General features: G+C 39.8%; 1 non-coding gene across 1 annotated transcript; it reads left to right on the forward strand.

The window, feature by feature from the left end:
- Positions 1-2,194: 2,194 nt before the first annotated feature.
- Positions 2,195-2,301, forward strand: LOC149022749 (small nucleolar RNA R71). Its single transcript, XR_016172577.1, has one exon. It is a non-coding gene; the product is annotated as a small nucleolar RNA R71 (small nucleolar RNA).
- Positions 2,302-15,109: the final 12,808 nt, after the last annotated feature.

Here is a 15,109-nt window from a genome sequence, read left to right on the forward strand (position 1 = left end):
AAATTGGATACATAACCCCAGCATCTAACCATTTTATGATTTCCTTTTTTACCACTTCCTTCATGATTGGATTCAGCCTCCTTTGATGCTCCACAGAATTATTACAGCAGTCTTCCAGCAGAATTTTATGCATGCATATTGATGGGCTGATTCCCTTGATATCTGATATGGTCCATCCTAATGCTTTGTTGTATTTCTTCAGCACTTTAATTAGCATATCCTCTTGCTCTACTGTTAGCACTGCTGAAATGATAACAGGGAGTGTCTTGTCTTCACCCAAATAGGCATACCTAAGGTATCCTGGAAGAGGCTTCAATTCTAACATAAGAGGCTCTTCAATTGATGGCTTAGGGGATTTAGTTTCAAGCTCAGATAATACAAGAGGATCAAATCTACTCCCTCTCAATGTCTCAGCTGGTCTTGCATCTAACCAAGCCATGTAGCTACTTGCTTCATCACCTACTTGTGAAATTTCGAATGCCAATGAAAGCTCTAATGGATCTTTAATGCCCTTTGTCTCAACTTCTTCTAAAACTAGCTCTTCAATAATATCCACAATTGAGCATTGCTCTATCTCATCTAGAGATTTCATTGCCTGGAGAACATTGAAAGTAACTTGCTCTCCATTTACCCTCATAGTCAATTCTCCTTTATGCACATCAATCAATGTCTTTCTAGTGGCCAAGAAGGGTCTTCCAAGAATGATGGGCACATCTCTATCAGCTTCAAAATCAAGAACAATGAAATCAGTAGGGAAGATAAGCTTATCAACTCTTACCAAGACATCTTCAATTTTTCCTTCAGGATGAGCTAAAGATCTATCAACTAGCTGAAGTGTTACTGTAGTTGGCCTTGCTTCTCCTATGCCAAGCTTCTTGAAGATTGACATTGGCATAAGGTTAATGTGAGCTCCAAGGTCACGAAGGGCTCTCCCAATATAATTATCTCCAATAGCACAAGGAATGGTGAAACTTTCAGGATCCTTTAATTTTTAAGGAAGCTTGTTCAGCAAGAAGGCACTACTCTCTTGTGTCATGGCTACTGTCTCAAACTCTCCAAATCTCTTTTTCTTAGAAAGGATGTCTTTCATGAATTTCACAGAATTTGGCATTTGTTCAAGTGCTTCTACCAACGGTATATTGATGTGGAGCTCCTTCAAAACATCCACGAATTTCTTGAATTGATGGTCTTGCTATTGCCTATGAAATCTTTGAGGAAAGGGGGATGGTTTATTATTCAGTTTTTCTGGAGAACCCTGTTGCAATGGTGTTGTAGCTATAGGTTCAGCACTCTGTTTTGCAGAATCAGATTGGTCCTTTTCAATAGCAACTGGATCTTCTTTCTCCCCTTCTTCTTGTATAGAAATAGGCTCCTTCGGTTGGCTGGACTTTAAATGAGGTGGCTCTAGAGGTTTCCCACTCCTTAATAAAATAACCTTGCAATGCTCTTTGCCTTCACGCCTAGGATTTTCTGTGTCACTTGGCAATGATCCTTGAGGTCGGTTGCTTAAAGCATTAGCTAGCTGCCCAACTTGATTCTCCAAATTTCTCAATGAAGATGCTTGACTCTGAATAATTGCATCATTCTTTGCCATATACTCCTTCAATAGAAGCTCTATTGATGAAGAAGGTTCCATAGGCTGAGTCTTCACTTGCTGTTGAGCACTTGGAAGCTGATAAGGTCGAGTTGGGATAGAAGATGGGCCTACATTCTATCCTTGACCATTCCAAGAGAAGTTAGGTGCTGCCTCCAACCAAGATTATAGGTGTTGGAATATGGGTTATTAGCTTTGCTGAAATTACCAACATAGTAGGCTGATTCTAGGTTAGATGGACAACTATCAAAGACATGCTCCCCACCACAATATGTACAAGAGACTGCTGGATTTTGTTGAGTTTGTACAGCTACAACCAAGTTTACAGATTTTAGCACACTAGTTAGGGATGACACTTGTTCAGTTAAGGCTGTCACTGCATCCAACTCATAAATTCCTGCCACTACCTTATTTGCAGCAGCTCTTTTAGCTGGCCATTGGTAGTTTTTGTTGGCCATCCTCTCCAAATTCTCATACGCCTCATTGTAAGACTTTGCCAATATAGCCCCATTTGCTGATGCATCCACTATGGACCGAGTTTGTCCACTTAAACCATTGTATAAACCATTGTAGAAAGTTTCCATTTGAATCCAATAAGGAATGCCATGGTGTGGACATTTACGCAAGAGCTCCTTAAAATTTTCTCATGCCTCATACAAAGATTCACTATCCAGTTGTTGAAAACCAGTGATATCATTCCTGAGCTTGGCATTTTTTGTTGGAGGGAAGTACTTCATCAAGAACTTCTCTACTAAACATTCCATGTGGCTACTGATTATGGAGGTAAGGAGTTCAACATGCTCTTGCTCTATCCCACAATGAATAAGGGAATATCTTCAATCTCAAAGCTTCTTCAGTTTCTCCAGGTATCTTGAAAGAATCACTTACTTCCATGAAGAGTCTAAGATGGAGATGAGGATCTTCAGCCAGCAACCCACTGAATTGTCCCACAGTTTGAAGCATTTGGAACATCACCGGCTTAAGTTCAAAATGTAGCGCTTAAATATCTGGCCGTACTATGCTTGGATTCAGCTCATGTAACGTGGGGACAACATATGCTCTGATGGCCCTATCTCTATCATCACCCTCAGCTGCCATATTATTCTCATTATTATTCAACCCATTTCTCACTGCTTCAGCCATTGTTGGAACTGCTGCTAAGCCTCACTGCTCCCTTCTTCTAGCTTGAAATGTCCTTTCTATTTTGAAGTCAAAGGGTACCAACTCTTGATCAGGCAGCGTGTTCATACAAGGGTAAAAACACCTCTGAATAAAAGAAAACTAATATCAAAGTATAGAAATTTCAATAGATAAAATAAAAACTTACTTCTACACTAATTATTAATGACAAAATTCCCCGGCAATAGCGCCAAAAACTTGTTGCTTATATCTCAAGGTATTACGCAAGTGTACGTATCGCAATCAAGTAATAAATGATAAGTAAAGTATCGATCCCACAGAGAATTCTATCATTAACTTTCAATGTAAAAGTAAAACTGATTTAAACAAGATTAACAAGATTTGTGATTGACTAACTAAATAACCAAATGACAGGTAATTCAACTAAAGAACTAAAATGGAGATTGAGCAATAGAAGGAACTTAGTGAGTGAAAAGAGTGTTGGGAATCAAATTTTCATTCCCCTGAATTTTATAATGCAAATACTTAAGTAATACTACAACCCCAAAATATATCAAGAACCTGGAATGAATGGCAATATGGTATTTTTCAATACACATATGCTTAGCATCCTAATTCAACATCTGCATATTCCTACGAAGAATTGAAATCTGAATGCAATTTAAACCCAATCCCAATCATGACAATGTGAGGTAATTGGGTATTCCTACCCAACCTACTAATTAGCACAAACTAATTAAAGATTATGCTAACTCACACAATTCAACAAGCACCTAGACTGCATTAACTTTTCAGTTATCTCAATCATAGCAATCGTTCATGAAAGATTCATCAAGAACCGAAATTAATCAATATATATCATGCTGAATTCATTGATAAAAGGTTGTATTGTAGTAAAACTAAAGAATACATGATAATTACATCTCAAAATTCAGGTTTAGGTACTACTATCATCCCAACACAACACAAGTTTAGCCCATAACAGACATTAACAACACAATAGTAGTTATAGTTAACATTAGGCAAGAAGATGAGAAGATAAAGTTATAAAAATGAAAAGAAACTAAAGCTTCAATGCCTCCACAAGAGCTCCAGCCTTCTTCTCTAGCAGATCATCTTCTCCAGCATCCTTCCCTTGCTTCCGCACGAGTCAGTTCTGCCTCCCCTTGCTTCAACCGTGTCCTCTATTCCTTAGCCGTGTATTCAATGTCCCTCCTCCTCTTGCCTCTCTTCTCTTTCTTCCATAAATGCATTCAATCGTTAGGTTAGAATCTAGCCATAGGATTAGAACTTTCCTCCTCAGATCAAGGGCTAATAACAATCATGCATTTACAAGAGTAATGTCTTCTTAAGTTAGCCCCTTCTAGTCATTTCCACTTGAATTGGATCTAAGAATATTCTGCTCCATCTTGATGCAACAAATTCTACAGCAAAGTTAGAGGATAGATTCTTCTCCTATTATGGCTCTTCACCTACATTTTTCAAGAAGAAGATAAACAATCAAATTCATCCACAAATCTAAAGAGAAATTCATGTAAGAGTGACAATAATGCCCTATACAATATGCAACATGATAAGACTCAATAAGACAACATCTAATGAATACTAATACTAAAACAAAGATAGAATATTCCTAAATTAAGCTTTCTCAAGTATAAAGTTACCAATCTTAACTCTATTTCATAGTGTGAAATCCAGCCCAAACCTAGCCCGGGGCACCCTATTTGTTTTTGGTGAAGAAAGGCTTGTTTGATGTTAGACCCTGAAGTTGGACCTTGATTTCAGTATTATTACCTTGAGAGCCTTAGGAAATCATGTCCGATCTTTCCCTTAGTGTAGATCCATGTCCCGAAATGATGAAAGTTGTCCTTGTGGGACCTCTTTATGGAAGACATGGTGTTTGACCCGAAGTGGGGAAAATAGAGACTTGTGGACCCTTTTGATTAATGATTTGGTGTCGGAGCCCAAGCCCTTGGACATTGTCAATGATGCCCCTCACTTGAGAGCATTGTCAGTGTTAATTTTGAATCTGTAGTCTGAAGAATGTGAGCTTATTTGGTGGACCTAATGAAATCCCGTGCTCGATCTGAAGGTATTTCCCAAAACTAGACTTCTTGATGGACTTGTAGAAGAAAACCCCACTCAATTTGACCTTGTATAGCCTTCCGAGTCCCTGTCCGAAGTTGCTGAACTATGTCTGGCCAATCCTGCCTGCGCATCGAAGATGAATTAGTTGAAGCACCTAATAAACTCCCGTGATTAATCCAAAAGTATTTCTGGAAACTAGACTTCTTGATTGACTTGTAGGAGAAAACCCCACTCAATTTGTATGGCCCTCCGAATCCCTGTCCGAAGTTGCTGTTCATGCCTTGGTCGACTGGCCAGTCAACCAGCCACTCGACCAGCAGTAATGAAATTCAAAAATTCACAAAATTACTTCCCATTTTGACCCAACCTTTTTGGAACTCGTGAATGAAGGTCTACCCAAATCATTGGCATTCCAGAGAACGAAAAGTGTCACACTCTTGGGCTTTCCTTGGTGTTTGTGAAGATCTTTGACTCCAATCATTAGTTTTACACCTCAATCATCAACTCAAGGTATGGATTCTCTTCTTCTTCTTCTAATCTACTCAATCTCCTATTAATTTCTACTCTTGAGACCATGGTTGAAGTGCTGCAACCTTGCAAACACTTAACCATGAGTTTCCCTCTTTCAATTCCATGATTATCACCCCACTCTTGCTATGTTATGCTCCCATTAGGATTGCTTGCATTTCATTGCTTTGATTCCTTTCATTTCAACCTATTCTTGATTCAAAACTCATATGTAGGTGCATGTTAGGTCTAGATTATTATGAATTCATGATTCTAATTTAATTCTTAACATTCACTTGATTGATTCCCATCATTCTTTACAATTTCAATCAATTCCAATTCGATTCTTGATATTTAGCATAAAGAACATAGGGTTTCAAATTGGGGGTTTCCAATTGGACCGTTGCATTTTCATGAAATTTGGTGTGTAGTGTCCTCATATTGTTAATCATGCTCTCCAAATTTCGTGTCGATCGGAGCACCAGAAGGTTAGTTTCGGGCCAAAGCTTAAATTATGCCCATTGTTAACAAGTCTTGGTCGACTGCCTTGGTCGACCGACAGTCGACCAAGCTAGTCAACCAAGAGATGTTAACCTCCCTGTACTTGGCCGAATTGCCTCTTTTGACCTCCGATTCGATTGTTTTCTTCTTTGATGTTACTTGTATGTTGTCTAGGGTACCAACACTGATTTTTGGGACTATTCTTGGTGATCTTTGATTTTATTTCTGACTCGATTAAGGTAAGGATGGTTATCTCCATAAACACATAGGCTATGAACTTATGTTTTGGTGTTTATACTTAGTGAACATAGTCTCTTAATTGCTTTTGAATATTATAGGACTGCTATACATGTTTTAGAACTGTAGTAATGCGATTTCATACTCTCTTGTTATAATGAGTTATCATTCTTATACTTGTACATATGATGGATCAGTTTGATGTTATGATTTAACTTTTATCATGATGATGTATCAAATGTATGAGATATGATGGACTTGGGTATGTGATTGCCAAGGTATAACTTGGGATTGGGGAGTGTCGTATTGACACTTCTGTCCTTGGGCATCGGAGGGAATAGTATGGGATATTTTCCGAAGATGTCCATCGACACTTTCCCGAGTTATTGGATGACATACGTAGAATTGTCTAGGTGTATGGTTAGGATTATCCTTGTTGTATTAGACCCGAATCGGAAGGGTATTGAGACCGAACGACCTGTGGTAGAGCATGGTTGATGGGCGCTCAAGACCGGTAACCACTCCGTGCGAGGACTTAAACCATACTACGGATACCCAAAAGGGGCCATTTATTGGTAGGGTTGCAAATGGATAAACCTGGGCTCACGAGCGCTCAAGACCGGTAACCAACTCTTGAGAGGACGTGAGAGCTTCCCGTTTACCATTTGTGGATGACCAATAGGGTTGATAGTCCGTAGTCCAAGTTGGTCGGTGCCCATAGGATACGCTGACTCTAGTGTGAAGGATACGGAACCGAGTTGGTCAGTGCCATAGGGAAATTATCCGGATCTGACATGATACGACTGAGTAGATGACTTGCATTGGGCTAGGCTACGCCGTGACATGCGCCAATACTTATACCAATGGAGATGTGAGAGAGTGGTGACTTAATCCCCAACCATGGTTTTGATGAGGACTTTACCCAATTACCCCGGGAGACCCAAGATATCATGTATGATTGAGGGGGAGTGACAGACGACCTAAAGAAGTATGGTGTTATGACTTAAAGCATGTCTACCTTAGAGACCAGCATTCGTAGAGTTAGAACCATACTTGCATCATGTGTTTCATATCATATTGCATCATGTTATGGTTTGTATCATATGGCTTATGTTTTATGGAATGACTACCTTGCTGAGTTCTTTTGAACTCACTCCTTTTTGCAACATATTTTGTTAGACTTTTCTGCAGGTACTACTACTGTTGACTATGACAGTCAACACTCTGAAGCCCAAGTTGGTGACTCGTACCACACTGGTGGTGGTGAATACGTTGATAAAGATTAGCAATCCGAGATTGATATTTGTCAAGAGCAGATGCAGCCTGGCTTAGCTTCTTATAATTTTGTTATTTAGGAAATATTGTATAGTTAGAAGAAACTATAATTTAGTTGTTTACATTTCCTTTCCCTTCTTTTAAGAACTGGTTGTAACCTGCACCTTATCTCGATCTACCTTCCATTGTTATTGTAGAATGGATTTCCGCCTCATTTCACATTTTGATTAATTATTTTATTAGTATCTTTCCGCCCTCTGATGCTCTTTGTGATTCTTCTGAGATTCTTCCTTGACTTTTATTATTAAGCTATTTGAAAATTTTGATTTGTTCTTGCTTTTGATTAAATGATTGTGCTAAATGGATACGATCGTTGCTAAACTTGATCTTTTGGGCTGTGGATCACTCCATCGGGTAATCTAGATAGGGTACCCTTAGGGTGGATGTGACACATAGAGTTATCACTTCCCGTGTATTATTTGTGGATGACCAATAGGGTTGATGAGTCCGTAGTCCGGGAGTATGCTGACTCTAGTGTGAAGGATACCGGAAAGGATTTCCCGGGGTGAGGAATTGACGTATCTGGATCTGAGTTGATATAACCAAGTAGATGACTTGCATTTGGCTAGGCTTTACCCTGACATGCGCCAATACTTAGACCAAATGGTGATGTGAGAGAGAGGTGACCTAAACCCCAGCCATGGAATGTCCAAGAGGGATGCAAGACCCAACTACCACCGGCAGAGCCCAAGATACTTGGATGGCTAAGGGAGAGTGAATGACCTTCCCAAAGAAGTATGGTGCTATGGCTTAAAGTATGTCTGCCTATAGAGACCAGCATACATAGAGTTACACTCATACATGCATTGTTTGTCTCATACCATATTGCATCATGCTATGTTTCTGTTATCATGTTATTTATGTTGTTATGGAATAACTTGCCTTGTTGAGTTCTCTTGAACTCACTCCTTTCGTGCAAATATATTTTGTTAGATTGTCCTATAGGAATAGATGACTATGACGGCCAGTACAAGGAAGCGCAAGCTGAAGAAGCATACTATACGCAAGGTATTGGCAGTTATGAAGATCTCAGTGATGATCTCTCGTGTGATCATGCTACGTCCCATGATTAGCCCTACCATGGAGTGGGAGCGTCTGAGCTTAATTTCTCAAGTTTATGTTTATGAAGACATTCTTTATAAAGTAGAATAAACTCTAGCTTAGTTTGATCACTTCTTTCTTTCTTTTCTTTTGGAACCGGTTGTAATCTTCTTTTGACTTTTGAGCTACATTCCACTGTATCTGCAGAGTGAGATTCCGCCTCACTCTACATTTTGATTATATATATATTGGTATCATTTCTGCACTCTGATGTTATTTCGTTTCTTTGCTTTGATCTATTAATTATTATTGTTAACCTTGATTTAGTCTTCTTCTTGATTATATTATTGTGAATGTGGGAGGTTGATTTCCTCGATCTTGATTTTCAGGGCTGTGGATCACACACTCGGGTATGCCAGGTAGGGTACTGGCTAGGTGGATGTGACACTTAGCCTTAGAGTGAATTCCCCAATTCACTCTATGTTCTTTAAACCATATGGTGATGTTTCTTGAATTTGATCTTACCTAAGATCTTGATTACTCCCTCATTATTTTTCTACATATCTTGGTGATTGTGGTAAAGGTTTCACACCAGTGTTATAATCTTTCCTTCTATCCCCATGATTGTGGGTTGATCCTTATTTTTCTTTCTACCTTGAAAATCTGCTATTGGTTGTTTGGGATGAAACTCTTGGGTAACCCTCATGAGAGGGTATCCAAATTGGGAACCATGATTTATCTTCTATTTGTTGGATCCTCCCCAACACCTTTCTTGATTATAAATTTCTATTTTTCTTGACCTAGGGTGAATCTTTATTCTCCCTAATCTTTCCATGAGATCCATGGACTATATGCGATGAAACCCTAATCCTATGGTTCAATTAGGATTCTACTTTTTGACCATGTTTTGATGCTTAGATCTTCATAGATAGTCTTAGTATGTTTTTGGGAAACTCCCCTTCGAATTTCAGAGCAATCAGATTTTGAACGAAGAAGTTGTGACCAAATTAGGGTTTTCTGCCCCATTGGTCTACTGGTCGGTCGACTAGACCAAGCTGCCAACCAAGCTGCCAACAGTGACAGCAGCTTGTTTCTTCGTCCGATTTGACCCGTTTGACTTCTAATCTTCTAGGGTTTATTCCTAATGATTGTTATATGCTTGTTTAGGGTTTATTTGCTAGTCTTGAACCTCTCCTCATTATTCTCCAGAATTCTTCAAAGATTGTTTAAGGTAAGGATGGTTGATCCCTAATAACCTAATATACATGTTTACTTGAAATTGATCGGATTGCATGATTATACTACTGTTTTAATAGCTTTCTTCTAATTATATTGTTGTTGTATTTTCTTCAACTACAACAGTACTTGTTTATGTGATTCGAATATTATGATTGTTTACTTATGTTTTATATTATCAGTTGTGGTTGTGAATGACTGATTTGGGAAGGTGATTGCTTAAGCTATGATTGAGGAATGGGGAATGCCCTTTTGGCGTTTCTGTCTTTGGACACCAATGGAGGTGGTATGGGATTCATTTATGTGGTTCCCCTTGGTGCTTTCCCTGATTATTGATCAACATACCTAGGGCACGTCTAGAAGTGTTCGGCTAGGATGTCCCTGTTATATCAGACTCGATCGGAAGGGAATTGGGACCAAGCAACTCGTGGCAGCAATGGGGATTTGTGGGCGCTCAAGACCGATAACCAACCAGTTTGAGGACCCGGATCACATTGTGGGGGCCATTCATTGGTAGGGTTGCAGCGGTGGAACGTGGGCTCATGGGCACTCAAGACCAGTATCCATCCCGTGAGAGGACATGAGAACTACCTGTTAACTATTTGTGGCTGACCAATAGGTTAATGAGTCCGTAGTCCAAGTTGGTTGTAACCATAGGATATGCTGACTCTAGGAAGAAGGATACTAGAAAGGATCTCGAGAGGGGAGGAATGGAAGTATTTAGATCTAAGTTGATATAACTAAGTAGAAGACTTGCATTTGGCTAGGCTTAACCTTGACATGTGCCAGTACCCAGAACAAATGGAGGCATGAGAGAGTGTTGACCTAAACCCCAGCCATGGAATGTCCAAGAGGGATGCAGGACCCATTGCCAACCGGAAAACCCAAGATACCAAGATGGTTGAGGGAGAGTGATTTGGACCCTACCCAGAGGAGTATGGTGCTATGACTTAAAGCATGTCTGCCAATAGAGATCACCATACATAGAGTTAGAAGCATATTTGCATTGTGTGTTTCATACCATATTGCATTTGGTATGACTTACTATCATGTGTTATTATGTTATTATGGAGTGAACTGCCTTGCTGTGTTCTTTTGAACTCACTCTTTTTTGCAACATCTTTGTTAGACTTATATGCATGTACCGATGACTATGATGCTCAATACTATGAAGTCCAAGCTGATGATTCCTATGGTACCCAAGCAACTGGCTATGGTGACTACGAGGGTGAAGACTACCAGTGCGAGACTGGAGCTTATCAAGATTAGTTCGACTCTAGCACTTATGTGCCAGTGATGGGACATCATCTCTTCTCTTTTTGATCTTTTATAGATTCGATGAGACCTTAGTAGTTTGTTTTCCCTTTCATTTTGAGAACCGTTTGCAATCTTTATTTTGCTTTTGATCTACTTTTCCACTTCTACCATAGAGTATATTTTCCTTTACACTCTACATTTCATTTATTCTATTGGTATCAATTTCTGCACTCTGATTGTATTCTTTGAATGCTATCTTGATCTTTTGATTAATATAGTTAACTTTGATTTAATCTTGTTCTTGATTATATTATTGTAAATATGGGAGGATGATTTCATTGATACTGATATTTGGGACTGTAGATCACACAGTCGGGTATGTCAGATAGTGTACCGGCTGGGTGGATGTGACAATTATGCTAGTGTGATTTGTTGTTGCTTGTGTTGTGTTTTATGCTAGAATAGTTGAACTCATCCTTGTATATATTGTCTCTAGTTTAATGGCTGCTACCAAGAACATTGCTACTGACCTCACGAAGGAGATAAACCAAATGAGAGGAATTATGACCTCTAGCACAGAAAGATGCAGTATCTCCTGGAAGAGTAGGACATGCTAGAAACCAAAAGCCAGACCATGTTCCCACATGAGGAAGGTACCATTGCACAGCATCGCAGGGACGTTGAGCTTTACAATGCTTGGAAGAGGAAAGACCGGGTAGCTAGGATTACTATCCAAAGCTCCATGAGGGGTGACCTGATGCTTCGGTTTGAGAAGCACAGGACTTCAAAATCTTTGTGGGAGGCAGTGAAGTTCTAGTATGGAGGGACTTCCACCACAAGAGGCCACCAGCTCGGACTCACATTCGATGGTTATAAGATGCACCAGGGTCACACCATGAGGCAACATATAACCATCATGTCCAAGATGATTAGTGAGTTAAGCGCTTGTGGCCACCAAAAGACTGATGTGGAGCAAGTCTCTGCAGTCATCAAGTCATTGCCTAAGACTTTGGAGCATATGAAGATCTTCTTGACTCATGCTGATGAGGTCAAGACTTTTGATCAGGTTGCCAAGCAACTTGAGCTGAAGGAGGATCGAATGTTGGATGATGCTCCTCACATTGAAGTACTTGCTACTGAAGCGAGCACTAGTAAGGGTGCAGGATTCAAGTGCAAGAAGGAGAAAGCTCAACCTCAGTGGTCCAAGCAAAGTAACCAAGGTGGGAACAGAAACAAGAGTGGCCCCAAGCGTTCAAGGGGGACTAGTGCTGGCAAGAAGAAATCACCTTTGATTTACTTTAACTACCGAAAGCCTGGTCATTTTGCTCGTGATTGCACTGAGCAGGAGGTATGTACTGTGTGTTATACCTCATCTTGTTATGTAACAAGTTCTACTATGCTTGCTGAACTAAATCCTTTGTGGATTGTTGATTCAGGTGCAATATAACACATAACAAGGGAACACTCAAGCTTCGTGGAATACCGTCGTGTTCCAAGAGGAAGCAGAAGAATAATGATGGGGAACATCTCAAGTATTGAGGTTCATGGCATAGGCACATGCAAATTAGTTTTGCGAGGTGGTCAGACGTTGTTACTCCACGATGTGTTGTATGCTCCAGACATTCGGCAGAATCTTGTTTCTGTTATTTTTCTTATGAGACATGGTTTTAGAGTTGTATTTGAGAACAATTCTTTGGTTTTGTATCTATGTCACATCCACCCAGCTGGTACCCTATCCGGAATACCCAAGTGTGTGATCCATAGTCCCGAAGATCCAGTATTCGAGGAAACCATTCTCCCACATTCACAATAATATAATCAAGAACATGATTAAATCAAATGTTAACTTTATTAATCAAAAGATCAAGATAAGGTTCAAGTATACAAACAGAGTGCGGAAAATGATACCAATAGAATAAGTCAAAATGTAGAATGAGGCGGAAACTCACTCCACAGTAGCAGCGGAAAAGTAGATCAAAAGGAAGATTACAACCGGTTCCCAAAATAAAAAGGGGAACAAACAACTAAGGTCTCAACGAAACTAATAAAGATAAAAAAGATAATGAGACGATGTCCTATCGCTGGCACACAAGTGCAAGAGTCGAACTACTCTTGATAAGTATCAGTCTCGTACTGATAGTCTTCACCGACGTAATCACCATAGCTAGTACTTTGAGTACTATAATCATCAACTTGGTCTTCATAGTACTGACCATCATAGTCAACAGTAGTATTAGTACCTACAGGAAAGTCTAACAAAAGATGTTGCAAAAAGGAGTGAGTTCAAAAGAACTTAGCAAGGCAGTTCAATTCATAATAACATAATAACACATGAAAGCAAACCATACAGAATGCAAAATGATATGAAACAGACAATGCAGATATGCTTCTAACTCTATGTATGCTGGTCTCTATTGGCAGACATGTCTTAAGTCATAGCACCATACTTCTTTGGGTAGGTCTCAATCACTCCCCCTTAACCATCTCGGTATCTTTGGTCTGCCTGTGGTAGTTGGGTTAGGGCATCCTTCCATGGCTGGGGTTTAGGTCACCGCTCTCTCACATCACCATTGGTCTAAGTATTGGCGCATGTCAAGGTTAAGCTTAGCCAAATGCAAGTCTTCTACCTAGTTATATCAACTTAGCTCCAGATACTTCCATTCCTCGCCCCGGGCGATCCTTTCCAATATCCTTCACCCTAGAGTCAGCGTACCCTATGCCTACAACCAACTCGAACTACGGACTCATCAACCCTATTGGTCAGTTACATCAAGTTAATAGGTAGTTCCGTGTTTGTGAAACCCAACCCTAACCTTGACCCGAAAACCCTGTTGTCTGCAGGTCCGACAACCCGAAGCCAAGCAAGAAGTTAGCTATGGGCCATCCTAGTGGAAGACTTGATGGCTGGATTGAATTCCTTGAGTGTTGATGTCAGTGTTCCACTTATGGAAATTGCATCCTAATGAAGATCGGATTAGTTGATGGTCGTGGAGTGCTCTCTGTGTTGGTTCGAAGGCATTTCTACCTACTAGGTAAGTCACTTTAGGTGTGTGCAAAACCTCGTTATGTTTGGACTTGATCTGAGCCTTCAATTCCCTATTTTGGTCTTGCTGTCCTGATTGGTCAACTCATTGGTCGACTGGACCAGTCAACCAATCCAATCGACCAATTGGTTCTGTTTTTGATAATTAGGTCGTGGCTACTCTATTTAAGTCTAATCTTGGGATTACTCCGCCTCCTCTACCTACTAAGCCTCTGGAACGAGTTATAACTCCATTCTAATCAAATTCCTTGCATCCTTGGTTGATGTCTCGCAAGAACTCAAGTAATCTCCTTCCTCCTGCATCAAAGGTATGTCTACGCTCTCTTTTCTTCTCCATCTCTGAATTTCTTTTCTTTAGTATTGTTCTTGATTGAGGTCAGGAAGGAGATGTTGCATTCTTGCAACCATCTATTCCATGATCTCATTCTACTCTTTAAGATCAATGATCATCATCATGATCTTAACCCTAGCCGAAGATTTTCTTGAAACCCTAACCCTTGTATGATCTTTCTAGAAACCTTTGGTAACCTCCCATGTGAGGGAAACCCCATGGGTAACATTTATGTTAATCTAAACTTGATCATTGAATGATTTTCTTGTTGTTTTTGACCAAACAAATTATTCCCTTTCATCCTATGATCTCAACCTTTCCATGGGAGCCATAAAGGTTGAAACCCTAGTTTCTTGGGTCAAATCAAGAACCCATGTTTTGATCTTATTAATAGCCAATCAATGTGTTTTCTTTACAAGATTTGTAACCTATCAACCTCTAGTTCTTTACCCTTGATCATACCAATGTTTTCTTCAAAATCCATGATTTACCTAATTAGGGTAACTTTCTGGTCCCTAATCTATAACTTGAAGACTTGATTCGATTAGTGTCTTGATGTCCTCTATATACTAGTCTGTTGCCATTATAGTTTTCCCCTTATTTTGTACCCTTTTGAACCACCAAATTCGGTTCTATTTTCCCAAAATTCGGATTCTTGAAGGCCACTGTCTCGGTTGGTCGACTCATTGGTCGACTGGGGTAGTAGACCAATCCAATCGACCAATGAGTACAGTAACCTCATTGTTGGTCTGTTTTGATTGTTTTGATATCTTTCCTTCTAGGTAACTTTCCTAATATG

Source organism: Hakea prostrata, chromosome 3 (genome assembly GCF_041222555.1).
Source record: "Hakea prostrata isolate BN-2017 chromosome 3, UWA_Hpros_2, whole genome shotgun sequence".
Lineage (NCBI taxonomy): Eukaryota > Viridiplantae > Streptophyta > Magnoliopsida > Proteales > Proteaceae > Hakea > Hakea prostrata.